Source organism: Camelus ferus, chromosome 1, assembly GCF_009834535.1.
Source record: "Camelus ferus isolate YT-003-E chromosome 1, BCGSAC_Cfer_1.0, whole genome shotgun sequence".
Lineage (NCBI taxonomy): Eukaryota > Metazoa > Chordata > Mammalia > Artiodactyla > Camelidae > Camelus > Camelus ferus.
This window is the reverse complement of record NC_045696.1, coordinates 99,523,050-99,550,834: the sequence shown is the minus strand read 5'-3', so window position 1 is coordinate 99,550,834 and position 27,785 is coordinate 99,523,050. Positions and strand designations below refer to the sequence as shown.

Sequence of the window (27,785 nt, the reverse complement as noted above, 5' to 3'; positions counted from 1 at the left end):
AGCTTATGCTCCGTGTTTTCTTCAAGGAATTTTATGGTTTCAGGTCTCATGGTCAAGTCTTTAAACCATATTGAGTTGATATTTTTGTGTGTAGTGTAAGACAGGGGTCCAGTTTTCCCATCACCATTTTTTGAAAAGACTCTCCTTTACCATTTTATATTCTTGTCTCCTTTGTAATAAATTAATTGACCATATATGTATGGGTTTAGTTCTGGGCTCCCTATTCTATTCCACTGATCTATGTGTCTGTTTTTATGCCAAAACTACATAGTATACTGTTTTGATTATTATGGCTTTTTAATATACTTTGAAATTAGAAAGCATGATGCCTCCAGCTTAGTTCTTTCTCAGGATTTCTTTGGCTAATGGTATTTTTGTGATCCAATACAAACTTTAGGATTGTTTATTGTAGTTCTATAAAAATTGCCATTGGAATTTTGATAGGAATTTCACTGAATCTGTAGATTGCTACGGGCAGTTTGGATATTTTAACAGTATTAGTCCTTCCAACCAGGAGTACAAAATATCTTCCCATTTATTTGTGACCTCTTTAATTTCTTCCATGCCTTACAGTTTTCAGTGTACAGATCTTTCACCTGCTTAAATTTATTTCTAGGAATTTTATTCTTCTTGATACAATTGTAAATGGGATTTTTTAAAAATTTCTCTTTCTGATAGTTTGTTTTTAGTGTATAGAAACAAAACTGAATTTGTATATTGACTTTGTATCCTGCACAGTTTTTTAGTTCAAACAGTTTTTGTTGGAGTGTTTAGGTTTTCTATATATAATATTATGTCATCTGCAAATAGAAACAGCTTTACTTTTTTCTGACTTGAATGCTTCTTTTTCCTTGTCTAATTGCTCTGGTCAGGACTTCCACCACTATGTTGAATAAAAGTGGCAACAGTGGGCATCCTTGTCTTGTTCTTGATCTTAGAGGAAATGCTTTCAGCTTTTCACCATTGTGTAAGATGTTAGCTATGGGTTTGTCTTATATGATCTTTATTATATTAAGATGTGTTCTCCCTACACCAACTTTGTTGAGAATTTTTATCATAAATGGATGTGGATTTTATCAAATGCTTTTTCTGCATCTAATGAACAGATAATGATTTTTAGCCTTTATTTTGTTAGTGTTTGTATATCATGTTGATTGATTTACAGATGTTGAACCATCCTTGCATCCCTGAAATAAATCCCACTTGATCATGGTATATGATGTTTTCAGTGTATCACTGAATTCAGTTTGCTAACATTTTGCTGAGGATGTTTGCATCTATGTTTATTAGGGATATTCACCTGTTATTTTCTTTCCTTATGCTGTCTGTGGTTTTGATACCCAGGTAATGCTAGCCTTGTAAAATGACTTTAGAAGTATTCCCTCTTCTATTTTTTGGAAAAGTTTGAGAAGGATTGATATTAATTCCTTCTTGACTGTTTGGTAGAATTCTCGAGGGAAGCCATCTGGTCCTGGACTTTTGTTTATTAGAATGTTTTTGGTTGTTGAGTCAATATCCTTAGTAATCAGGCTACAGACATACCTCATTTTATTGTTCTTTGCTTTACTGTGCTTTGCAAATATGCTTTTTTTCTTTTTTTTAACAAGTTGAAGGTTTGTGGCAATCCTATGTCAAGGAATCTATCAGTGCCATTTTTCCAACATTATTTACTCCGTGACTCTGTGTCACATTTTGGTAATCCTTACAAAACTTTAAAGTTTTTCATTATTGTGTTTGTTTTTAACAATTTGTGATCAGTGATCCTTGATGATACTATTATGACTTGCTGAAGGTTCAGGTGATGGTTAGCATTTTAAAACAATAAAGTACTTTGTAATTAAGGCAAGTAAATTTTTTAGGTATGATGCTATTGCATGTTTAATAGATTACAACATAGTGTAAACGTAACTTTTGTATGTACTGGATAACAAAAAAAAAATGTGACTTGTTTTATTGCAATTTTGCTTTATTGTGGTGGTCTGGATTCAAAGTGCAATATCTTCAAGGTATGCCTGTATTCAGATTTTCTATTTCATCATGATTCAGACTGAAAAAGTTGTATGTTTTAAGAACTTATGCATTTCACTTAGGTTGCCCAATTTGTTGGTTTATGATTGTTTATAGTTGTCCCTTATTAACCTCTGTATTTTGTTGGTTTCACTTGTACCATCGTCTCTTTTATTTCTGATTTTATTTATTTGAACCCTCTCTTTTTTCTTCTCAGTGAGTTTAGCTAAAGGTTTGTCCATTTTTTTTTTTTAGTCTTTTCAAAGAATAAGCTCTTGTTCTATTAATCCATTCTCTTGTCTTTTTAGTCTCTGTTTCATTTGTCTTCTTTCTGATCTTTGTTTTCTTTCTTCTACTAACTTTGGGATTCATTTGTTTTTCTTTTTCTAGTTTTTTTAGGTGTAAAGTTAAATTATTTAAGATTTTCTTGTTTCTTAAAGTAGGTCTGTATTACTATTAACTTCCCTCTCAGAACTTTTTGCTGCCTCCCATAAATTTTGGTATGTTGTATTTCCATTTTGTCTCAAGGTATTTTTTTAATGTGTCTTTTGATTGCTTCATTGACCCATTGGTTGTTTGGTAGTATGTTGTTTAATCTCCACATATTTGTGGATTTTTTAGTTTTCTCCTTATAATTACTTTCTAGTTTCATTCCATTGTTGGAAAAGAGTTTGATATCATTTAACTATTCTTAAATTTACTAAGACTTGTTTTGTGGCCTAACCTGTGAGCTATCCTGGAGAATGTTTCAAGTGCACTTGAGAAGAATGTTTATTATGGTGCTTTTGAATGGAATATTATATATATATATATGTGTGTGTTAAGTTTATCCAGTCTAATATGTCAAGTAAGGACAATATGTCCTTGTTGATTTTCTGTCTGGATGATCTGTCCAATGATGTTCAGTGGGGTATTAAAGTCCCCTATTATTATTTATTATTTTGTTGCTGTCTATTTTTCCGTTTTGGTCTATTAACATTTGCTTTATATGTATTTAAGTGCTCCTATATTGAGTGCATAAATATTTACAAATGTTATATCTTTTTGTTGGCTTGATCCCGTAAGTGTTATGTAATGCCCTTGTTCTTTTATTTGAAACATATTCCTTTGTTTCCTCATTTTGCTCTACTCTCTGTCTTTGTTTCTGTGTATTAGATGAAACTGCCATCTTGTATAGGAGATGAAGCTTGTCTTTAACCCTGGTCTAGTTCTTGGTTGTCTCTCAAACGTCTGTGATTATCCAAGCGGCCCGTTTTATTTGTAACACCTCCTGGTTGTTGAGGGTGTGCCAAAAAGGGGGAGCTCAGTCAGCTCCTAGATTCAGCCTTATTGGAAGCCAAACCCTCAGGAAGCAGTCCTGTGGGACTGCAAGCATAAGCCCTGCTGGCCACCAGACCAGGTGATCTGTGTGTGTCCTCAGTTAACAGTTGCAAAAATCATGTCCACAGACTAGTGGATACACTCCAGTCTGGCAGATGGTAGAGGGAAGACATAAAGATGGTGTTCCTCAGTCTGTTTCCTGAGAGCACCCTTGTAGGCCTCTAGAGGTGTGCCAGGCTGGAAGCTTGCCCCTCAGACAACAGATCCATGATCGGCAAATAAGCCCTCTCACTGAAAGACAGGGTATAATTTCAGTCTGCTCTCTGTGCAGTATCCCGGGAGTGGTAGTCTGCCAATGACTGTCTCTCTGATTGTAACAGTCCTGTGGGACTCAAAATGCCACGAAAGCCAGGCATTCAAAGGGAATTCCTTGAGTGACAGCCCTAACACTAGGGCACTAGCCATGTGTGAGAGCTCCCCTCTGACAGATAGCGGCACTCTAGAGCACAGCAGAGGGGAAGTGCAAAGACAGCGCTCACCTCCAGAGGTCCCCGGAAAGGTTTACCATCAGCGTGGAGATACGTGTTTCCTTGGAAGCCTCCCCAGCGCCGAGGCCGCAGCTGGAGCAATAAGCTCACAGGCTTTTGCGTAGGAAGACTGAACTAGGCCTGTTGTCTCTTGCTGTGCCTCAGGGTCTTAGCTGTTTAAGAGCCCCTTCTCTGTGCATTATAGTCTTGTGAAACCTGTGAGTATAAGCCCCACCAGTCACTAGGGCCAGACAATGTGGAGGTGTCCCCTGGCAGCAGCTGCGAGAGTTGGGGCATCAGACAGGGTATAATCTCCTTTCTGGGCGACATCGGTGAGCCGGAGCAAGGCAGAGGGGAAGTGCAAAGATTCACTGAGAGCAAGTATGCCAGACCAGAAGCCTGCCCCTCAGGCCGAAGCTCCTAAACACAGAAATAGGCCTCTTTCTCAGAAAGACTGGGGGTATGTTTTAGTTGACTATCTGCGCAGTGCCCTGGGGGTGGTAATCTGCCGAGCACCGCCTCTCCTATGATTACAGTCCCATAGGACCCAGGAACACAAGTGCCCCTGCCCTCCAGGTCCAGATGATCAAGAGACATCTCCTGGGCAGCAGCCACAAAAACCAGGGTACCAGGCACGTGTAAAACCTCCCGTCTAGGAGACACTGGCACTGTGGAGCATGGCAGAGGGAGAGCATGAAGATGACACTTGCTCGAGAAAAAGAAAAAGGCACTCTCCAGCCTGAGCAAGGTAGAGAGAGGGTGCAAAAATGGCACCCACTGGCTCCTCTGTCCCCGGAAAGTATCCTAACAGGCCCCTGCCCCTCAAGCCAACACTTTTAAGATTAGCAAGTGAATCTCATTGTCATAAAGTCTGGGCTTTTTTTTTTTTTTTTTTTTTTTGAATGGCTGCTTCTGCACTGGGCCCTGGGGTGAATGTATGCATGAGCCTTTTAAGAGCAGTTTCTCAGTTTGGGTCTTAGGGACACAAGCCCTGTTAGTTTTCAAAGCTTAATGTTTGGGAGGGCTTGTTTTTCCAGTGCAGTTCTTAAATGTTGGGGCACCTGACCTGGGGTATGAACCCTTTGCTCCTCAGGGAGAAGCTATAGGTTTGCGAGTTCCCTCCTGAACGTGGGTCGCCAGGGCAGGGATGGGGTTCATGGGAAGACCACACCTCAGCCTCCTCTGTTGCCTCTGTTTGACCCTTTTCTTGTTTGCCCACTGGGGGAGCTGCTCAGCTGGTTTTCAGGTCTTTTTCAGAGGAACCTGTTCCCTATGTAGCTGTAGATTCTGTGTCCATGGGAGAAGGTGAACTCAGGATCTTCCTGTGTCACCACTTGGGATTGCCTCTCCTCCATGAGTTTGTTTTGGTTTTTTGTTTGTTTTTTAAGAGCTGTCCTGTCAGAGAGCTGGTTTACTGCCATACCAGATTTACTTTGCCCAAATTTGTTTTAAGTTTTGTTCAAAGGCGGGAAGACCTAGAATAGTTGTTACACTTGGACTGGAGTAGCCCTTATTTTAATGCATGGCCTTTCTGGGAAATTGGTTGTACACTGAGGATGTTCAGCAAGGTCTCTCCCCCTCTAGCATGTCAGAACATCAGCACAGCCCAGCACGGGATGACCTGTGGAATCTCTGTTCAGCTCAAAGCCCACCAGTGGCTATTCTCTACCAGGCTTCACTTTGTAGAAGGGGACTCTCAGGGGGACTTTCGTAGAGGCTGCAGGCTCCTTCCCTGCACAGCTTCCCTGAGTCTGCAGTCTGCACACCTAACCCTCAAATGCCTGAAACCTCTGCAGACCTAGATCCAATCTGTGTATCTTCTACCAAGTGAAACTGAAGATACATGTTTGGGTCTACTTTCCTGTGCTGTGATGCGGAGAAAGCCCCCAGGCAGAAAGGCAGCACAAATACGGAGTTTGCTTCATGTACTTCCCTTTTCTCCAGGACCTCTGCTCTCTGGCGCCTTCCTCCTGCCTAAAAATAATTTGCGTGTGTGTGTGTGTGTGTATGCCAGAATATATGTATTATCTAGCTTTGTAATTGTTTTAGTCAGGAAGGGAAGTCTAACACCTGCCACTTCCTCATGTCCAGAATCAAACATTTTCCTATAGTGTTCTTACAGTTATCTTCAATCTAATCTCATTAGGAAACAAATGGCTGAGAGTAATTTGTCTATATTGGTTAAGCACATAAACTTTGGAAACAGCATTCCCTGGCTCAAATTCTAGTATGGCCACTTCTGAGTTGTAATACTTGGACAAAATACCAGTCTTTCTGTTCCTCAGTTTCTTCATGTCTAAAAAATGGGAATTGTAATAGTTCTCGACTCGAAAGTTCTAGCGGAAGTTAAATAAATTAATATATGATGAAGGTTCTAAAGTGTTAGTTACCCATACCTAAGCCAAGCGTCTATGGCTAAATAAAAATAACGCACCCAGGCAAATTGTTACTACCATGATGTTGTCACACGTGTAGCCATATCCTTGTATTCTGTTCCCTAAGAAGAATTTTCCAACAGGGAAAAAAATTAAATACTTCATCTTTAAGGTATCTGGGCTAGGCAACAATTCATTGGTTGGTATTTCTCTCCTCCTGGTCTTCCACAATGTGGAACAAGTAAACTCCAGATAATCATGGTTAAGGTGGGGAAGTGGGGAAACCAGTTGTACAAAATGCTGCCTCAGCCATCTTCTACAGAACAAATAAATGCTGGAATTAAGTGAATCAGTCCCCAAAGAATAGAGTTGGTGCCTTTGTTTGAGAATTGTGCCTTTGTTTATCTGATCCACTAGTTTAAAGTCCACATTGCCATGGGGGTTAAGCCTTTAGAAAGTAATCCTATGTGAATGCTTCCTCAGCTCTCCCTCAAACCAGATTCTTTACTTATTTCAGGGTTCCTATAAGTCCTCCCCAATCAGGACAACATATCTCCTCAAAGGAAATTGGAATAAAAGTCTCCATCCTTCCCTGGGTATCAGAAACTTATCATCAGTTTCAAGTGGTTGCAAATGGACTTGTTACCTATTCCAGCTTCTTCCACTTAACAAGGGAGAGAGTGACTTCTATTCCTCACAGGCTCAGGAAAATTAATATCTCTGTTCATACCACTGCTGTGGCCATGTTACTTCTTCAAGTACCTGGTGACTCATTATTTCATGCAATAAATGAGATTTTTTTTTTTTGCCCTGAGGACCATCTGGATCAGTCTTCATGAGGCTGACAGAAAAAGTTAAGTTTCTACTTCTGAATATGACTTTTACATTATGTATAGAATAATAATTCTATTCTGAAATGTACCCATCTTCTAGCCAGGCTTCCACCCAATTAAACCAAGAGTACCTCTGCTTGAATCTTCCAAATGGGAGGGACCGCACTCACGTTTCTTGCTGTGAGCCTCTCATTTCTACTTTCATAGGAGACACATGTCTTTCATTTCACTGAGCTTCATCTCTCTTCTCCAACGGCAACCACACCCATACAGGTCAACCCTTTATCTTCAACCTTTGCATCTCTACTGACTCCTTCCCATAAATATTTAACATGTTTAGGTATCTGTCATCTAAAAAAAACATAAAATGTTATTGATCCATATGGAACACCTGTTCTTTCCCTTTTCTTTCTGTAGCACAGCTTTTGAAAGAGTTTTCTTTGTAGTCTTCAATCATTCCACACACACTCATTAACTTCTGCTCTCCAGTTATTGTTCCAGGTTTAATTTCACATTAGTCTCCTCCACTCATCCTGTAAGCATCACTCATACAGAACTTGCTTCATTTCTTTACTAGGTCTGCTTGCCTCCAAGCCTTCTCATTCACTATTCCCTCTTTCTAGAACACTCTCCCCACTACTGGTCCACATTCATTGTAGAATAGAAATTATTTTGTCCAAGATCATCATTGCTAATTCCAGTGTTCCTTTCTCAATCTTTTCTGTAGTATTTGATGCTGTTGAAAAACCCTCTTCCTCTCAGCCGGTGAGACTGTCCTCTTGATCCTCATCCGACCTCTGGCTGTAATCGTGTTTCCTTCTCAGGCCCCTCTGCTTTCTCTAATTAAATATTGGTATTCCTTCAGCTCTGATCTGAATCCAGTTCCATGAACGATGTTATTCTCTCTCAGCTTGAATTGTCATCGCCATCATGCTTTCAACTCTCCTTGTTTTATATCTCTCCAAAGTTTAAGACTCATATGTCCAAATGCCTCCTGGACATTTACACTTACAAGTTTTCAGGCACCTCCAGCTCACCAAATCAAAACCTAAACTCCCATTCATCCATGGCTGCAACTTCTCATATGTCACCCATCTAAATGAATGTCACAATCATTTCCCAGTTACCTAAATCAGAATCCTGAATATAAACCATGACTTATTTTTATCCTTCTCAATATACAGTAAGTGACTAAAATCAGTCAATTCTTCATCCATTATGTATTACAAACCTATTCATTTTTCTTCATTTCCTTTAATCAAAGTTATTGTCATCTCTTAACTAGATAATATTTGTATTAAGTACCAATTGCTCTTTTTGCCTCATTTGGCCCTTGCAATACACAATGCTGCCTCAAAGAGCTTTCATAAATGCAGACTCACCTCTTCCATTCCCCAGCTTAGAAGCTTTCTACGGCTCCTCCCTGTGCTAAGGAAAAGTCCAAACTCCATATCAAGCTAACAAAGCTTCCATGGCCTAATCCCTGCGTATTGTTCCAAGTTTATTTCTCACATTGGTCTCCTAAGCTCATCTTCTAAGCCTCAGCCATACAGAACTTGCACCATGTTCCCTGAGCATCACCATGCCTGCTTGCCTGCAAGCCTTCTAATGAACTGTTTCCTCTCTCTAGAACACTCTTCACTATTCATCCCCATTCACTGGACTAATCCTCATGTAGATTTCAGATGTCTCCTTGTATGTTAATTTTCTATAATCCGCTGAGTGATCTGGGGGGGTCCATCCCATAAATTCCTATTCTACCCTGCAATTTCCTTGTAAAGGCACCTAAATTACCTGCCTCTCCTATAAATAATAAACAGTATGGCACCGGTATCATACCTGTTTGACATTGTATCCCCAGGGCCAGGCACAGTGCATGGCATATAAATATATGTTCAAATATGAATGATTTAATGAATGAACATATGCATTAAAATTTCCTTAGCAAAACATTTTTTAAAGCACCTTTATATTCTTCTCCTTGCCTCTCTTTCTGGCCTCATCATCCGCACACAACCACTATGGTATGTTACCCAAGCCCTTACAGTTTTCTAAGTGGATTATACGCTCTGCTGCCCCTATGCCTTTGCATGTTCCAATCCTCCTCTCTAGAATGTTCCCCACCTACTCTCTTGTCCTAGATTACTCCTCTGAGCCTTCAACTCTTCCACAAATCAATTTTTCCAAAATTTCACTGACATGTCATCCTCCGGGTTCCCAGCACCTGTGGGAGCATTTATGTATCAGACCACTTTTCACTGCTGCACCAATAGGATTTTTCTCTTTAAAGTTAAAAGAAATATAAATATATACTTATATCATACATTTATACATATCTATTTATATGTTTGTATTTAATATAAATGTATATTTATATAAATATAAATTTTTGTACACCTTTTTATCTATCAAATACCTAGTAGAGAAACTAGCATAGCAAAAGAACCAAGTACTACCTATTAAATGAAAGAAAGAAGGAAAATTCAGTCGTTTGCTGTTCTAGAGGCCTGATGAGAGCAGATAAATTTGGCCATGAACTGAAAATGCCCAAAAGTCAATTCTCAGGGAGAATTAAATAAAAATTACATATTAGAGTCTTTGACATTCCATGTTCATTAAGGGTAAATTTTGTTCAACCATTTCTTCATAGTCAATTTAAAAAACTATATTTTAGAAATGAGTGGTAAATCATTACCCCAGAGAAATCACTTGATATGACTAAACCACATAGCTTTGCTAACTTCATTCCCTAAATAGAAATTCTGCTGCCAACTATATTTACATTATAGGAAATGGAAGGCCAAAGGCTTCATTTATTCAGCTACTCACCTGTTCCTCAGCATGAACTTGATGTTAGCCAAATTTTTCAAAGAAAAAGCTATCTTATTTTGGTTTAAATTTTAAATATTTTAGCATTTCCATTTTTCAAAAAAACATTTTAACAACCACATGCTTAATGCCCTAAAAAGAGAAGTAAAATGTATATAACAACACATGCATGAAGTAAGATTTTTATATTCTCGGGGGAGGGTTTAGCTCAGTGGTAGAGCACATGATTAGCATGCACAAGGTCCTGGGTCCAATCCCCAGTGCCTCCATTTAAATAAATAAACAAAAACAAATAAATAAGTAAACTTAATTACTTCCCTACACCAAAAAAAAATATTTATACTCAATATAAAGGCTAAGGATATTTAATGATTCAGATAATTATTCCATGAGTTCTTAGAGGAATAGAAGAGACCTAAGGTTGTGAAAACATCTAGATTTTTTCCAGCGTCAAAGTCGTCTGCTATGTACTGTTTTGCTGCAGCAGTGGAGGCATCTTTGCCATGATTAATTTTTCTGGAAAGCTAGGTCAGGTTTTAAAGTCACTACACAAGCCGATTTTAAGCTTATAATGGTTCAAAATTGAAAAGAGAAAAATAACTATGAAGTGCTCGTGCTATCTTTATGTCTAAGTTTGAGAATCATTAAGTAGCTGTCACTCTCTCTTTCCCAGCATCAATTACTCCACTCTGGATTTACTTGCTCCACTCTGTATAATGAGCCCCCAGAGCACGTTTCATTGCCGGGGAAAGCACACATTCTTCACTTGCGGTCAGTGGGATGTGGTTAATTTGAAATCACTTAAACTATTATATCTGTCAAGCGCAGTTATTTTATTTTCAATTCACATCAGTGTTTTAGTATGCATGTCGGTTACTGGGTCAAATTGGTAGATTAATTTAGGAACATTCTGGTGCAAGGCTCTTTAGCATTGCCATCAAATTCAGGCCACTAGTGAAAGTTAATACCTGCCCATTAAAACCGATTGCAAGAGGTATCACGCTTAATGTAAACAACAATGTATAAGTAAGAAGAGGATGCTAAATCAGAGATTAGAGTTCACAGTTCCCATAGTATGGGGCATTCAGTTATGGAAAATATTTCAGGAACATTAGATTTGAAAGCAACAAGATGCTGAAAGAAACCTTCAGAATGCTCTAAGAAACCTGAAAATGGCCTGTGGGGCTTTTTGTGTTATTTTAGTCTGTTATTCTTTGCTATAGACAGGATTTTAAATAGTGTGTGTGTATGTGCGTGTGCAAATATATGTGTGCATATGTACAGGTATATAAATATTGAGAGAGAATATCAAGCTATTTCAAGGCATAATTATTTAAAGGTGAATATTGCATGAGAATAAACAGTGTAGGCTGGACTGGCAAAAAGCAGCAGTAAGGAGGCTGCCACATGAACGGTCTATCCCATTAATAAATAGCCAGGTATTAATAAAAAGTAATAAAGTGGAAATGAATATTTGAGAAACAGACTGCCACAATGCCGTAATAGTGCGTTAGGAAAGAGTATTTTTGCCACATGTAGCCAGGCTTTCATTGTTTTCTAATACTGCCAACACTACTGAGCTTTTGAAGGTCTGTGACTTTTTTGGAGGTTTTGTAAATAAGGTAAAGCCCTGATTAATAGTATCTGGGTCGCAAAGATACAGAATTCAAAAAACAACAATAAAAACTGAGCAGACACCAAGAAGTTTCATTTCCTCAGAAAGGAAGAACTATATGCTCTGGCAACAGGGCTTTGATGTTATACCTCTTTTATGGAACTTGTAGGACAGCAGGAAATAGAACATCGCCTTTATTCACAGGCACCCAGAAAACTGCAACCTTCAAACATCTGTATAAAACTGGAAGTCACACACACTCAAAAAAAAAACCCAACAAGCACAGCCCAAGAAGACCCAGAGACGTACACATACAAGCCACCCACATGAAACCTTCTGACCATGGCAGAAACTTCAAAAAATGATGCTTTGAAACACTACGTTAAACTGCATCAAAGATGAGAGAGCAAGAAAGTATTGCTGGTAGAAAGCAGTGAGATCTTTGCTATCTGGGGAGTGTGAGTCAGTCTCTTACCCATTTCCATGTCACTTTCCTGACACTTCAGAACTATGAGTTTTGATTTTTTGCAATATATATAGCTCTTAAAAAGTCATATATTTCTAATCTAGTAAGTAAATCATGAACTACAGTACAACAAAAATGGTAGTTTTACATTAAAACTATTAACAACTGAAAAAGCTTATGCTTCTCACTAAGTTCTGAAACACATACATTCTACCTGCATGCTCTTTGGGGAATATTTTTTTTTCCATACCCTGAATGATTCAGTTAGCTAAAAATTGAGAAAGCTAACTGTAATTTTGCTTTTCTTGAATGTCTTTCTAGCCATTTTGACACTGAAAATTCCATTCTAGGGACCAGTGCAAAAGTATATACTCACGGAATAAGCATCTTTCAAATTACCTTGACCCTAGACTTTAATAATCAGGTTAAATGCTAGGTTAAAAATGGTTAAATAGAAAATGTCTTAATTTTGAAGTCAACATAGTTATATTTGAGAGCCCCTAACATGAGTTTCTATTCACATTTATTTCTGTGGAAACTAGTTATTAATTAATAGGATAATAATTGGTATATAACAGTACTAAAGGGTTTCAGAGTCAAGTTTGAAAAAAGCACAGGATTAAACTGTTAAAGTGGTTTTTATAAAATTTTGGTATGGCTTTAATGTGCTAAGATGCATATACGTGATCATAGGACACTTTTGCAGATCCCACAAAACATACTTGGGGCATTAGACATACACATCTAGTAATAGTGCTGGATATAAGGGTTAACATAAGTTGTTGGGTTATCTCTAGCCCAGTTATTCTCAAACAATGTTCATCAGAATCATCTGTGAGGCTTTACATAAAATTGTCTGGAACATATGCCCGATCTGCTGAAGAAGAGCAACGGGAGGAGGGCCTTCCATTGCATGATTAGAATCATCCATGAAGCTTTTGATAAGGTGAACCCCTGCTTAGGAAACTGCTGTAAAGGTTTTTGTTATTTTTTTCCTCCAATTTTTATCTCCATTTATATCTGTGTATCTCTTATATCTAGTCATGTTGTCTTATATTTTGTAGCTCAACAATCTTCCCTTAAAGTCAAATTAACATAGCAATATTCTAGGAAGTCTCTTTTTTTTTTTCCTTTTCTTAATTGAGTAATTGAGTAAACTGTAATTCAGTTTACAATGTTGTGTAAATTTCTGGTGTACAGCATAATGTTTCAGTCATACATATACAGACATATATTAGTTTTCATATTCTTTTTTCATTATAGGTAGATATTAAATATAGTTCCCTGTGCTATACAGGATATTGAATTTAATTCCCTGTGCTATACGTAAGAAGCTTGTTTATCTATAGGAAGTCTTAAATGAAAGTATACAATAACGATTTAACAAGAACATTTCAGATGTGATATTAGATTGTCTGAGACTATTTTAATCCATGGAAGTTGATGCTATATTAAATATAAAATCAAAACAGTATAGAAGAAAACTACAGTTTCTCTAGTAACTCAATGCCCTCCCTCCTTCAAAATCCATCTGAATTCTTACCATCTTCTATACTCTTCTATTTCCACTAGGTCTGATCACTTATCTCACTTGAATTTACTTATGTATTTTCTTTACCATAATTGCATTTGTCTACCATTTTAGAGTGAAAAAGTCACAGACCCTCATATTTGGAAGGATCTTAGTGATAATTTACTATAGCTTCCAAGCCCATGCTGAAATATTTTCTAAAATACTTCTTAGTCTTGGCTATATGAATCTCATTGTATGTGTTTTTGTTTCTATCTCTTTTTAGCATTATAAGAATCACTCCTATTTCTTTTCTAGTTTTATCAGATACAATTGATGTTGATGACTAAAAAGCAAATGAATTAATCTTCTGTAACATTTACTGTTTTGGTCTTCATTCAGATTTTTATTCCATTATCAAAATGTATTGATGGTCTTTAATTTTTAAGTGCTTAATTTAAAAGTAAATAATAAGATGACCACAAAAATAAGTCATGATTTTTATTATCTACTTGTTAACAGCCAGGATCTTTTGTTGCCAGTGACAGCAACGCATCTTAAACTACTTTAATCAAAAATGGAAGGCATTGTTTCTTTAATGAAAAACTAGGGCTAAGGCAGCCGTTGGTAGGATTGTATCCAAGTGTTCAAAAAAAGGCATCAGTAATCTTTCTCCTTCTCCCAGTCATCTTTTACTGAGGTTGTCATTTTTCCCAGACCAGTTCTCCCCACTTAGTAACAAAGATGACCAACCAGCAACTCTAAGCTTCTGTTTCTTAGCCACTCCATATGCAAAAGACTTCATGACCAAAATGTCCAGCAGAAATCCTGTCATTGACTCTTACTGGCTCAGCCTCAGTTACAGACCCATCCCTGAGCCAATTATTAGAGATGGTGTTGGTAGGATATTTTGATTGGCCAGATGGTTATGTCCAGATCTGCTCCCAAATTCCACTGACTGAGGGTGATCAGTGATTGACAGATCTTTTCTCAGAGGAAATAAGGTGTACTATTACCAAAAAAGTGAAGAGGTGCTGCTGGGTAGATGGAAGTAAGGAAAGGTTTTTGAAATTTCTGGCAGTTTTGACCTTTCTTCTCTATGAAATATTTAGTTGATGACATTAGACTTCATTGGTAGCAGTTAATATTTTGAGAAAACAATTATTTTCACTGTTAGTGGGAAAATATAATTTGACAAATTCTTTAAAAATTTTAACAGTTAATAATATCAATCCCAAAATACACTGAAGCTAACCATTTGATTAATAAAATTTTATTATAAATTAAATGTACTAATTCATGGATCATAAGCATTTGCTTATGGCCCATGGAGGTACATAAATAAGTGTGATTTTATAGTCATGTGAATAAAATAAACAATATAGAAATATATAATGTATATTTGCTGCAAAAAATGAATTTAAATTATTTAAGTATTAAATTGCAAATCATCATATTTCCATGGCTCCCTTTTCTGAGACTTAGCATGTGAATTTCTTGTTTCTCCTGGAATAATCAATTAAGGCCAAAAAATTTTAATTAGAACCAATCATGTCAATACTACCTTTAAAAAAGTGCTAGAATATTGTATCTATGTGTAATGAATCAAAAACAAAACAGAACAAAACATAAATACTTCCAGAAAGTTAGTATGAAAATAAATAATGCCCTTCATAGTAGTCACCATGACACCTCTTACTTATTCCATTAACTTTTCCATTATTTTAAAACATTTTAAAATTCCCTTTTGGGAGGAGCCTTCAAAACCAGTTTATAAGCCACTTGAGAAAAGCAGGTTTGTTATTTATTATCATATCACGTATCTCATCCACAGTTAATTAAAGCAACTTAAAATCTATACCTTATGCAACAGATTTGACTTGAAATGGCTCTTAGCTAATTCCTATAATTATATATAGCCAAAAAGACAACTTGTCGTAGTGGAAGACATTCAAAGACTGGACCATATGAAGTCAGAGAGGTCCAACTAAGAAAACAGTTTCCTTGTCTAAAATTATCCAGAAAAAAATTTTATGTACTCTTCAGAATAAGTGGATAACTTGCAAGCAGACAACATTGAAGGGAAAAACTTCCATCTGAGGCATGTTATTACTTTATAGTCTCTCTTAATATTTACTGTACATTATGAAAATTGGCAATGCATGTACCTAAGTACGTAAAATATACTTTATTTTTTAAAATTGAAAAATTATATTAAAGGTGAAGCCTAAAAAGAAGAGATGATATGAGCTAGATGCCCTTACTTGCATGAGAGAATTTTTAATACATAAATATAATTTTAGCTACTTTTTACTTAAATCTTAAATTTTGTATTTGTAACTCTGAAGTATATTCACCTTTACCAATCTCTAACACAATGTTTCTTTAGCTGAGAAGCAGAACAATTTCAGAATCACAGCTTTCACAATCAGCTGATAAAATAGCAGGTTCACGCCTCAGCTAAGATTACTGTGCTGATGAAGCCAAGTTCCCAGGTTTGATCCCTAAGTGGGCCAATTTACTTTGCTACAGGCAGCCCCTCAGACCCTGGCCTGACATCCTGCAAATGGGAGCCATCAGTCATAAGGAGAAGCTGGGGGAAAATGTGGGTGGAGTAGAGCCAACTCCTCCCCACTGTAGGAAAACAACTCCACGTCCAAGCCAGCGGATGGTTACGCTGTGGCATTTCTCTTGTAAATAAAAGAGGGAACTGTCTTCCAAACAATAGTGAAGTGGCATAGGGCAGCGTGTAAACCTGATTTCCAGAAATGTACTTTAAGATCAAGTATGTCAATAATTACTAAACTAGCAATCAATTGTTGGTTTGATGAGTATGGCACCAAGAATGGTAGGGGTGTAGGGAGACCCCAAAATAACACACAAATTTATAATGTATTCATTATCAATTTCCAAAAAAAGACTGGCTGCTACTCAAACACAAGAGAAAATGTAGCTACTAGCTGAGAAGTTATGATATTGGACTGGATAAAACACGTGAAAATTACCAATTATGTGTCAAAGTTTTATTTAACTCATTAATGAGCAAACTAGCAAGACGACAAAATAAAATTTGAGAAATTGGTATTTAGTAGGAAAAAAATAATAAAAGCTGAAATAAAATACCAAATTAGTTACAAAATTAGTTAAAGTCCTACAGGGCAATAAAACCATCATACCTTAGCAGTTTTACAGAACTGTAGAATGGTCCTAATTAGTTGTGTAAACGCAGCTATATGCCCTTAGAGCATATTAGAAACAGCTGGGGAGTTTTAAAAACTGATAACTAGATCTCACCCCCAATATTCCAATTTAATTGGAAACTGAGTAAGGCTTGAGTAGCAGGATTTTTCTTTTCTTTTCCTTTAATTGAAATGTAGTCAGTTACAATGTGTCAATTTCTAGTGTACAGCACAGTGTCCCAGTCATGCATATACATACATATATTCATATTTATATTCTTTCTCATTAAAGGTTATTACAAGATATTGAATACAGCTTCCTGTGCTATACAGAGGAAATTTGGGTCTTTTAATCTATTTTTATAATATAATGGCTAACATTTTGCAAATCTGAAACTCCCAAATATATCACTTCCCACCCCCTTGCTCCCATAACCAGACTATCTTTGTGAGTCTGTTTCTGTTTTGTAAATGAGTTTACTAGCGTCCTTTTTCATTTTTTTAGATCCCACTTAATGAGTGATGGTATTTTTCTTTCTCTTTCTGGCTTACTTCACTTAGAATGACAGTCTCTAGGCTCATCCACGTTGCTGCAAATGGCATTATTTTATTCTTTTTTATGGCCGAGTAGTATTTCATTGTATAAATATACCACAGTTTCTTTATCCAGTCATGTGTTGATAGACGTTTAGGTTGCTTCCATGTCTTGGCTATTGTATACAGTGCTGCTATGAGCATTGGGGTGCAGATATCTTTTTGAATTAAGGTTCCCTCTGGATATATGCCCAGCAGTGGGATTGCTGGATCATATGGTAAGTCTATTTTAAGTCTTTTGAGAAATCTCCATACTGTTTTCCATAATGGCTGCACCAAACTACGTTCCCACCAACAGCGTAGGAGGGTTCCCTTTTCTCTGCAGCCTCGCCAGCATTTATTGTTTGTTGACTTTTGAATGAGGGCCATTCTGACTGGTGTGAGGTGATACCTCATTGTAGTTTTGATTTGCATTTCTTTGATAATTAGCAATTTGAACATTTTTTCCTGTGCCTATTAACCATTTGTACGTGTTCATTGGAGAATTGCTTGTTTCGGTCTTCTGCCCATTTTTGGATTGGGTTGTTTGGGTTTTTTTTTTATTAAGTTGTATGAGCTGTTTATATATACTGGGAATTAAACCTTTGATAGTTTCATCATTTGCAAATATTTTCTCCCATTCCATAGGTTGTCATTTTGTTTTGCCAATGGTTTCCTTTGCTGTGTAAAAGCTTACAAGTTTAATCAGGTCCTGTTTAATTTTTGTCTTTATTTTTATTGCCTAGATAGACTGTCCTAGGAGTACATTGCTAAGATTTATGTCAGAGAATGCTTTGCCTATGTTTTCTTCTAGGAGGTTTATTACATCTTGTCTTTTATTTGTCTTTAAGCCATTTGACTTTATTTTGTGTATAATGTGAGGGAGTGTTCCAATTTCCTTGATTTACATGCTGCTGTCTAGTTTTCCCAGCACTACTTGCTGAAGAGATTGTCTTTTCTCTATTGTATATTCTTGCCTCCTTTATTGAAGATTAATTGACTGTAGGTCTGTGGGTTTATATCTGGGCTGTCTGTTCTGTTCCATTGATTCCTATGTCTGTTTTTATGCATAGCAGGATTTTTAAAACCTCCCAGGTGATTCTAATTTGCAACCAAGTTTCAGAACCACCACCATAGAAAGTGGCATGGGCTTTTACAAAGGCTTTCAACAATTTGTCCTTGAACCTTGCTATTCAAAACATGTAGCATCATCCAGCAGTACTGTAGAATCTGAGTCCCCACTCCAGAGGCACTGAGTCAGAATCTGAATTTTAAAATCACCAGGCAATTCAGGTGCACATTAAAGTTTGAGAAGCACTTTTGTAACATGATATTGAAAGGACTTAAATTTTTCCCTTACTTAAGTTTTAGAAAAACAAGATATCATCTTGTTGATGATAACACCAACAAGAAACTCCAAATATTTCTAAAAGGCTACCAATAGCACTTTAACAATAGGAATGTTGGTGGAGAGAAATCAACTTTAAGCTGGAAAACCTGCCTGAGATCAGTCAATGGTCCCACTTCCCAGGAGCCTCAGCCACCAGGAGCATGTGAGGCATTAGACTTGGAGAATTTCAGATGAATGGATTGGAGTTTATGGGCTTTTAAGGTTAAACATCATGTTTTATGTATCACCTTTAGTAAGAACTGCTGGGAACTGGACTAATGGGGTGGGGGGGGGCGATCCCACATGTGCCAATCATGTAAAAGAACAGGATAGTAGCTACGAAGGAATAACATCAATAGAAAGACTGTGTTTGAAAGCTAATTAGGGCAAAATACAAACTTCAGTGAAAGTGTTTTCAACAACTTACCCAGCATCAAATTGCTAAAATTTTGAGGGTAAATGTGTCAACCCAGACTTAGTGTTGACTACAATTTGTGAAAGGTTGACAAGGGAGTTCACTGCCTTTTGGGAAGGAAAATTTAGGGCATGGTTATTAGGAAACAAGACCTTCATATATATGCAACTGACACCTCAGAAAACATAAACAATGTTCTTAATGGAACTTTCCAGAAGTATTAAATTAATTCCCCTTTGGCATGTAAGGATGATAACTATACAACGTGGATTTTCAGTCATTGTCAGTTTTCTGTCTTTTAAATTCATATAATTATTCATATATTTATTAATTGGTACTTTCCTAGGTTTACAATGGTGGCCAAAAATACATGGCTTCTGGCTTCATGGGGCTTACAGTCTGGTAAGGAATAGGAATATTAAACGAATAAGATTTACAAATGTTATTGCTTATAACAAAGTTTAGTAAGTGTGATAAAAGAACAGGGTGATTTTGATGAAAAGGACTTATTCAATATGTAACTAGATGTGATTTATTATCTATAACTTTACCAGGGTTTATCAGTAAGTTCCCAAATCATAAAACAATTTCAGTCATCAAACATATAAATTTTACTAAGACTACCAAATGCACTCGACTCTGCTTAAGTTCTCAAATGATAAGAAACTTCCAAAAGCTCTGACAATGCTTCTCTGATATTCTTTCTTCACTATGGCAAGTATTGGTGGTTTTGTCTGAGTAGCTGAATTTGTGACGTGTCTTCCAAAGACCTAAAAATCACAGAGACTTTAGTTAGAGTGACAGAGATGACACATGACACTGATTCAGGTACCTTAAATCCACTCTGGAAAAGGAATGGAAAACATAGAATCATAAACATATACAATCATACTGACATATACACATATCGTACTGATACATTTGTCACACTGATATATATGAATAATACTATATATGGTGTGATAGTGGAGATTTTATATATATACAAATACACACACACATACATACATCCAGTTCCATATATATATTTAGATAATCTCCAATTTCAAGGATGCTGATTTGGCTTTTTTTGAAAATTAAACCTGGTAGAGAACTACAAATATCATACAAATGAAAAGATTTGAAGCCTCTGTGTGATGAGATTGTCCTCGATGTTTTGTTTTTGTTTTTGTTTTTTCTTTTGGGGAGGGGGGTTTGGTTTTGTTTTCTGTTTCTTCGTAGCTATATACATGTGTTTGTCCTCTCCAGATAATATACTTGGTCTTACCATACTTGAGTTCAGCCTTGATAGTAACCACTACCTGTCTGCATTGTTTATCCAGAACACTTCCTCTCCCTTAACTCATGCACTGCTTTCATTACTCCTGGTTCCCCCAGCCCCTTACCACTAAGCTTCAGCTCCTCACACCTGTTCCCTACACTCTTTATCCCGTGACAGTCGGTTGGAAACACGCTTCATGTTGTAACCCTCAAAACACATAGATTTAAAACTCAAATTCTCCTACTATATATATATATAGTGTAGCACATGCAAATCTTTTTTGTATACATGTATTATTAAAGTATAGTCAGTTTACAATGTGTCAATTTCCAGTGTACATCATAATGCTTCAGTCATACATGAGCATACATAGATTCATTTTCATATTCTTTTTCACTGCAAATTACTTCATTCAAGTCTTTCATCCATACTGCATTCATATTTTATATAGTATAAGATAGTGGTCCAGTTTTCTCAACAGTATTTATTGAATAGATTATTCTTTACTCATGTATGTTCTTGGCTCCTTTGTCATAAATTAATTGATCATATGTATGGGGTAACTTCTGGGTTATCTATTCTGTTCCAATGATCTGTGTGTCTAAGTTATGCCAATATGATACTATTTTGATTACTATAGCTTTATAATATAATTTGAAATTAGGAATTGTGATGCCTCTAACTTTGTTCTTCTTTCTCATGATTGCTTTTGTGATTCCATACAAACTTTAGGATTGTTTTGTCTACTTTAGTGAAAAAAATTAGAATTTTGATAAGAATTGCATTGAATCTGTAGATTGCTTTGGGCAGTATGACTATTTTAACAATAGTAATTCTCCCAGTCCATTAGGACAGAACATTTTTCTGTTCATTTGTGTCTTCTTGAGTTTCTTTCATCAATGTCTTATAGTTCTCAGTGTGCAGGCCTTTCACTTCCTTGGTTAAATTTATTCCTAGATATTTTATTCTTTTTGATGCAATTGTAAGTTGAATTATTTTCTTATCATTCATTTTAGTGTATAGAAATGCAATTAATTTATATATATATATTTTATATCCTGAAATTTACTGAAGTTGCCTGCTAATGGTTTTTTCGCAGATTCTTCAGGATTTTCTACGTACAATGCCATGTTATCTGCAAATAGAGACAATTTTACTTCTTCCTTTCCCAGTTGGCTGCCTTTTATTTCTTGCCTAATTGCTCTTAGCTAGGACTTCCAGCGCTATGTTGAATAAAAGTGACAAGAGTGGGTATCCTTGTCTTATTCCTGATTTTAGAGCAAAGGCTTTCAGTTTTTCACTGTTGAGTATTACACTGACTGTGGGTTTGTCCTATGTGACGTTTATTATGTTGAGGCATGTTTCCTCTACACCCACTTCATTGAGAGTTTTTATCATGATTAGATGTTGAATTTTGTCAAATGCTTTTGGACATCTATCAAGATGATCATTTGATTTTTACCCTTCATTTATTTGCAGATGAACACCTTGCATCTCTGGAATAAATCCTACTTGATCATGGAATATAATCCTTTGCCTGCATAGGTGAATTTTGTTTTTGCTAATATTTTGAGGAGTTTTGCATCCATGTTCCTCAGAGATACTGGCCTGTAATTTATTTTTTGTAATGGCCTTCTCTAGTTTTAGTATCAGGGTAAAAACTAGCCTCATAAGGTTTGTTTAGAAATGTTCCCTCCTCTTCTATTTTTTGGAAGAGTTTGAAGAAGATTGGTAATAATTTTTTTTTAATTTTTTGGTAGAATTCACCAGTGAAGCCATCTGGTCCTAGACTTTTGGAGGGTTTTGGATTACTGTTTCCATCTTGTTACTAGTATTTAGCCTGTTCAGATTTTCTATTTCTCCATAAATTAGTCTTTATAAGTTGTCTTTCTAGGAATTTATCCATTTCTTCTAGGTTGTCTTATTTGTTCGCATATATTGTATACATTAGTCTCTTATCCTTTTCATTTCTGCAGTGTTGTCTCCTTTTATTATAAAGTGTCCTCATTTCTAATTTTATCGGAGTCTTCTTTTTTTCTTGGTGATTCTTGCTAAGGGTTTGTCTATTTTATAATTTCTAAAGCCCAGGTCTTAGTTTTATTGATCTTTTCTATTTTCTCTTTATGCTCTATTTATTTCATTTCCTCTCTGAGCTTTATTTTCTTCATTCTACTATCTTTGGGCTTAATTTGTTTTTCTTTTTCTAGTTCCTTGACATGTAAATTTGTTTGAGATCTTTCTTATTTCCTAATGTAGGAATTTCCCCTGTAGAATTGCTTTTGCTACATCTTATTTAAGTTTTGGTATGTTGTATTTCCATTTTCATTTGCCTCAAGATATTTTGATTTCTTTTTTGACACCTTGGTTTTGTGGTAGTATGTCTTTAATTTCCACATATTTGTGACTTTTCCAGATTTTTTTCCTTATTGTAATTTGATCTGGTTTCATAACATTGTGATCTGAAAAAATGCCTAATAGGACTTCAGTCTTTTTAAATTTACTATGACTTGTTTTGTGGCCTAACATATGGTCTATCCTGGAGGATGCTCTAGGTGCACTTGAAAGGATGCTTATTCTGCTATTTTTGGGTTGATGTTCTGTAAATATCTAAGTCCAATTTTTTTTATTGATATTCTATCTTGATGATCTATTCATTAGTTGAAAATGAAGTCCTGCACTATTTTTGTATTGTTGTGTATTCCTCTCTTCATGTCTGTTAATAATTGCTTTATATATTTAGTGCTTCTATGTTGGGTGGATAAATATTTACAAGTGTTATACCCTCTTGTTAGATTGATGCTTTTATAACTGTATAATAACCTCCTTTGTCTCTTATTACAGCCTCTGGCTTAAAGCCTATTTTGTCTGCCATAAGTAGAGCTACCTCTGCTTTCAATTTCCTTTTGCATGGAATTTTTTTTCCAAGTCCACTTTTAACCTCTTAAAATGTAAGTGAGTCTCTTGTAGCAGCTAATAATTGGGTTGTGTATCTATCAAAGATTTTGCTTTGCTGTTACCATAAAGCTTATAGGAAACATCTTGTTCTCATAGTAGCCTATTTAAGCTGATAACTTACATTTGAACTCATGTTAAAGCTGTAACTTTTTCTGACTCTTCCTTCTCACACTTTGTTTTAGTTGTCACAGTTTTCATCCCTTGGTCCTGTGTATTCATTAACAAATTAACTTTGTCTTTTAACTTTCATAGTAGATTAATAGGTGATTTGCCCACCACCATTACAAGAGTATTATGATTTAATTATGTATTTGTCTTACCATGAAGATTTGTACAGTGATATGTTTTTCTGTTACTGATTTTTGTTTCAACTTGAAAAATTCCCTTTATTATTTCTTCTTCTAAGGTCAGTCTAGTGGTGATAAACTCATTTGGCTCTTCTTCAAATCTAAAGGACTTTTCTGGGTAGACTATTTGCTAGCAATTTTCAGCATTTTGAATATATTGGCCACTTCCTTCTGGTCTGCAAAGTTTCTGATGAAAATTCTGCTGATAGTTTTATAGGGGTTCCCTTGTACATTAAAGTTGTTTTCCTCTTGCTGCTTTTAAGAGTCTTCCCTTGTCTTGAAATTTTGGCAATTTAATTATAGTCTTCCTGGATCTGGATGTCAGTTTTCTTCCCCACGTTAGGAAAGTTTTCAACTATTATTCTTCAAATAAAGTTTCTGCCTCTTTTTCTCTGTCTTCTTCTGGGACCCCTATAATGCAAATATGGGTCCACTCAATGATGTCCCATAAGTCCCTTAACCTATCTTCACTCTATTTTGGCAGGGGGAGAGGGGTGCTTTGAATGAATTCCACTGCCCTGTCTTTAATTTCACTGATCCTTTCTTCCATTTCATCTAGTCTGCTGTCAAACCTTTCTACTGAATATTCTTTAGCTCTGTGATTTCTGTTTAGTACTTTCTTATGTTTTCTATCTCTTTGTTGAAATTTTCACTTTGTGCATGCATTGTTCTATTGACCTCACTAAGCATCTTTATGCCATTATTTGAACTCTTTTTTTATTAGTGTCTGTTTCTGGGGTTTTATTTTCTTTTTCTGGAACATATTCCCCTGTTTGTTTTACTTTGCCTATGTTGGTTTCTGTGCATTAGATAGAATATCCACCTCTCCTCGTATTGAAGGTGTAGTCTCATGTAGGAAATGAAGCTTATTATTTAGCTCAGTCCTAACTGTTTCTCAAACCTATGTGTTTAAGCAGACTTCTTTGTACTTAGGTCTCCCACTGGTAAGTGTGCCAAGACCTGTCAGTGTCCCAAAGGGGAGGTTCTTAGCACCCAGATGCAGACTGATTGGAAGTAGAACCCTTAGGCAGCAGCTTTTAACATATGCCAATAGACCTCTTTCAGGAAAAGCCTGGGAGATGAGTGCCTCATCTTCCTCTGTGCTAAGTCCTGGGAGGACAGCCAGCCAGCTGTCCCTTTGTCTGCCACAGTCCCACTGAACCCAAACATAAGGCCATTAGAGCCTGGGTATAAAGGGATGTGTCCTCTGGGCTACAACAAAAAATGGGGTGCCAGATATGTACCCAAGCTCCCTTCATGGAGACAATGTCAACCATTCTAATATGGACTTTTTCTCATTCACTTGATTTGTAGGAGCCATTGAGCTATATTATGGATTTCTTTTAGAGGGAATTGTTCCATATATAGCTGTAGATTCAGTGCCCCTGTGGGAGTAGGTAAGTTCAGAAGTCTCTCACTTTGCCATATTGACAGGAACTCCTGTTCAGAGCGCCTTGAGCAGTACAATACATTAAGTCTCTCTTTCTTCACACTTACTGAAACTTTCCATCTACTCCATCTTGTCACTGTAGGTAAACCACCTATGCTCCTCGCCAAAGGTAACACTATCCCTTATTCACAAGAGCCCCGTCCTCTCTATCCTACTCAAAAACAACAGTAGGAAGAGTGCCTTTGAGCAGGAGCAGTACTTTTGAGCTGAATTTTTCTTAAAAGATGAATAGAACAAAGGAGAAGCAATGTATTAAGCTCTCTCAAGAAAAGTTCCCTTTAGATGGTAGAAGAAATGAAGTTTCTTTCCTGGGAAACAGAAATTGATTATGGTGAGAATTCAAACTATAGAAATGTTTAACTGATGCCTGATATATTGTGTCATTCAAAACTGTCTAGGGCAGTGCCTGCCATTATAATTCCTGCTTTCATAGACCTGATAGTCCAATAGGATGAATAAATCATAAACAATTCATTTTAAATAGGAGACACAAAAGAGCATGTTATGATAGAGAGTAATGGGGCAGACCTACATCAAGAGGATATTCAGAACACCCTCTGCCATTTTAGTAAGACTTTTGCCCTACCCACCAAGAATAAATTAACAGAGCAACTTGCTCATCCTGAGCAGAGTTTATTAAGTTAATTTGTATGTAATGCTTAAGTAATGAACAGTCTCTTCACAGTCCCAGCAGTACTCATCAACCCTGCAACTTCTCTCTGAAAACTGCCACACAGACCATTTTGACAAGATTTTAGATCAAGGATTTGCATTAAAGAGTATGAGTATTTAAAATCATGTAATTCTCAGGGCAGTTTTTTTAGAAAACAACTATTTTCTGTTTTAAAAGATTTTGCATTTGTACTGTAAAATGGTATAATTTTTCAAAAATTGGCTGGCTACTATAAAGTTAGATTACTTCAACTCTATGTCCAGCAATTCTACTCCTAGGTATTTAGCTAAGCAAAATGAAAACATATGTCCATAAAAAGATTCATACAGTAATAGTAATAGCAGCTGTGTTTACAGTAGCCTAAAACTGGCAACAACCCAAATGTCCATCATCAGAAGAATGATAAACTAATTATGGAATATACAGACAAGGGAATACTACTTCACAATAACTACTGATATTTACATACAATGTAACCATCTAAATTGCACACATTACGATGAGAAAAAGCAAAAAAAGAAGTCTCTTATATGAAACTAGGCAGGCAAACCTAATCCATGGCAGTAGATTTTGTTGCAGATGGGTGGGGAACCTATCAAAAAGGGACATAAGAAAATGTTCTGGGATAGTGAAAAAATTCTATATCTTGTTTTGGATAATAGTCCACAAGTTTACATAATTGTCAAAACTTATTGAACACCAAAAAGTACATTTAACTCAGTATAAATTATAAACTATAAAAAAAACACAAATGTATTAGCTATTTTAGAAAATAGTAAAAATAAATTATTCATAATGCCACCTCTTGAGGATTATTGCCAACTTGTTTGAAAATATGTTGATGATTCTTCCATATCTCTTAAACCTCTAAACATAGGAGTGTCCAGGGCCCCTTATTACCTGGACACCGTTTCTTGTAAATTTGTACTTATTCTCTTTGTGATTTCACTTAGTCTCGTGGCTCTGAATATTACCTGCATCAACAAGGCTCGCCAGCACTCTCCTGCCTACTTGACATCCACAGGGATGTCTAATAGACATCGCAGACTTAATACATCTAATACCGTAATCCTGAATTTGCTGCCAAATCTCCTCATCTCAGTTTTTCCCATTTGAGTGAAAAAAGAAACCCATTCCTCCAGTGGGCAGGCCTGAGCTTCCACATCATGCATTAATTACTCCTTGCTTTCTCTTATATCCAATTTTCAGGAATTCAACTGCTACCCCTCTATGTTTAGGGACCAACATTTCCAGTCAGGATGGTTACAAGTGCTTAACTAGTCTCTCTGCTTTCACCCCTTCTCCTCTACAGTCTGTTCTCCACACAGCAGGCAAAATGAGCCTACGAAAACATCGATCAATCAAGTCACTCATCTGCTGAAACTTCTGCCATGGCTTCTACCTTTGAAGATCTGTCCAGCTTCCACTTACCTCTTGTTCTCATTTCCTTCTCCTGTCGTCCTCAGTCTTCTCCTTCAGCTGTGCCGTCTTAAATGCACCAGGTATGAATGTACTCTAGGCCCTTTGCATCTGCTTTCCCCTCTGTCTAGAAACCATTCTGAGATGTTTGCATTAATCCCTCTTCATCTCTTTCCGGTCTTAACTTAAATATCATTTTCTCTGTGAGATCTTCCCTGGCCACTCTAGCTAAAATTTCAATCTCTCATCACCCAACATCCCCAATGCACAGACTGACCACGTTGTTTCTTTTCCAAACTGGCACAGTTTGAAAGTGAAAGGGGACACTATCAATAATCATACCAGCACAAGCATCATAAACCAAGACTGTTCCCTCCCTGCTTTTCTCCTATCTCCTTAGCATTAACAATCTGGTAATCGTATGTTTTGCTCCTCTGGAATGTAGGCTCATACAGGGCACTGATTTTGTGCTTTGGCACATAATAAATGCTCAACAAATATTTTTTAAATAAATCCATTTTTAAATCAATGTAAATGATTTAGCAGTAATCTTTTGATTCATGTTATCACATCTGCCGCTTTCTCCCATTAGAGTAAATGTCATTCATACTCTAAAAATATCTCTTTGTTAAAAGTCTTAA

The 27,785-nt window shown here is 36.4% G+C and overlaps 1 long non-coding RNA gene across 1 annotated transcript; it reads right to left on the bottom strand.

The window, feature by feature from the left end:
- Positions 1-1,371: 1,371 nt before the first annotated feature.
- Positions 1,372-26,090, bottom strand: LOC116665836. Its single transcript, XR_004322565.1, has 3 exons — positions 26,029-26,090; positions 3,688-3,692; positions 1,372-1,384 (listed from the first exon to the last, which is right to left on the bottom strand). It is a non-coding gene; the product is annotated as an uncharacterized LOC116665836 (long non-coding RNA).
- Between the last annotated feature and the right edge of the window lie 1,695 nt (positions 26,091-27,785).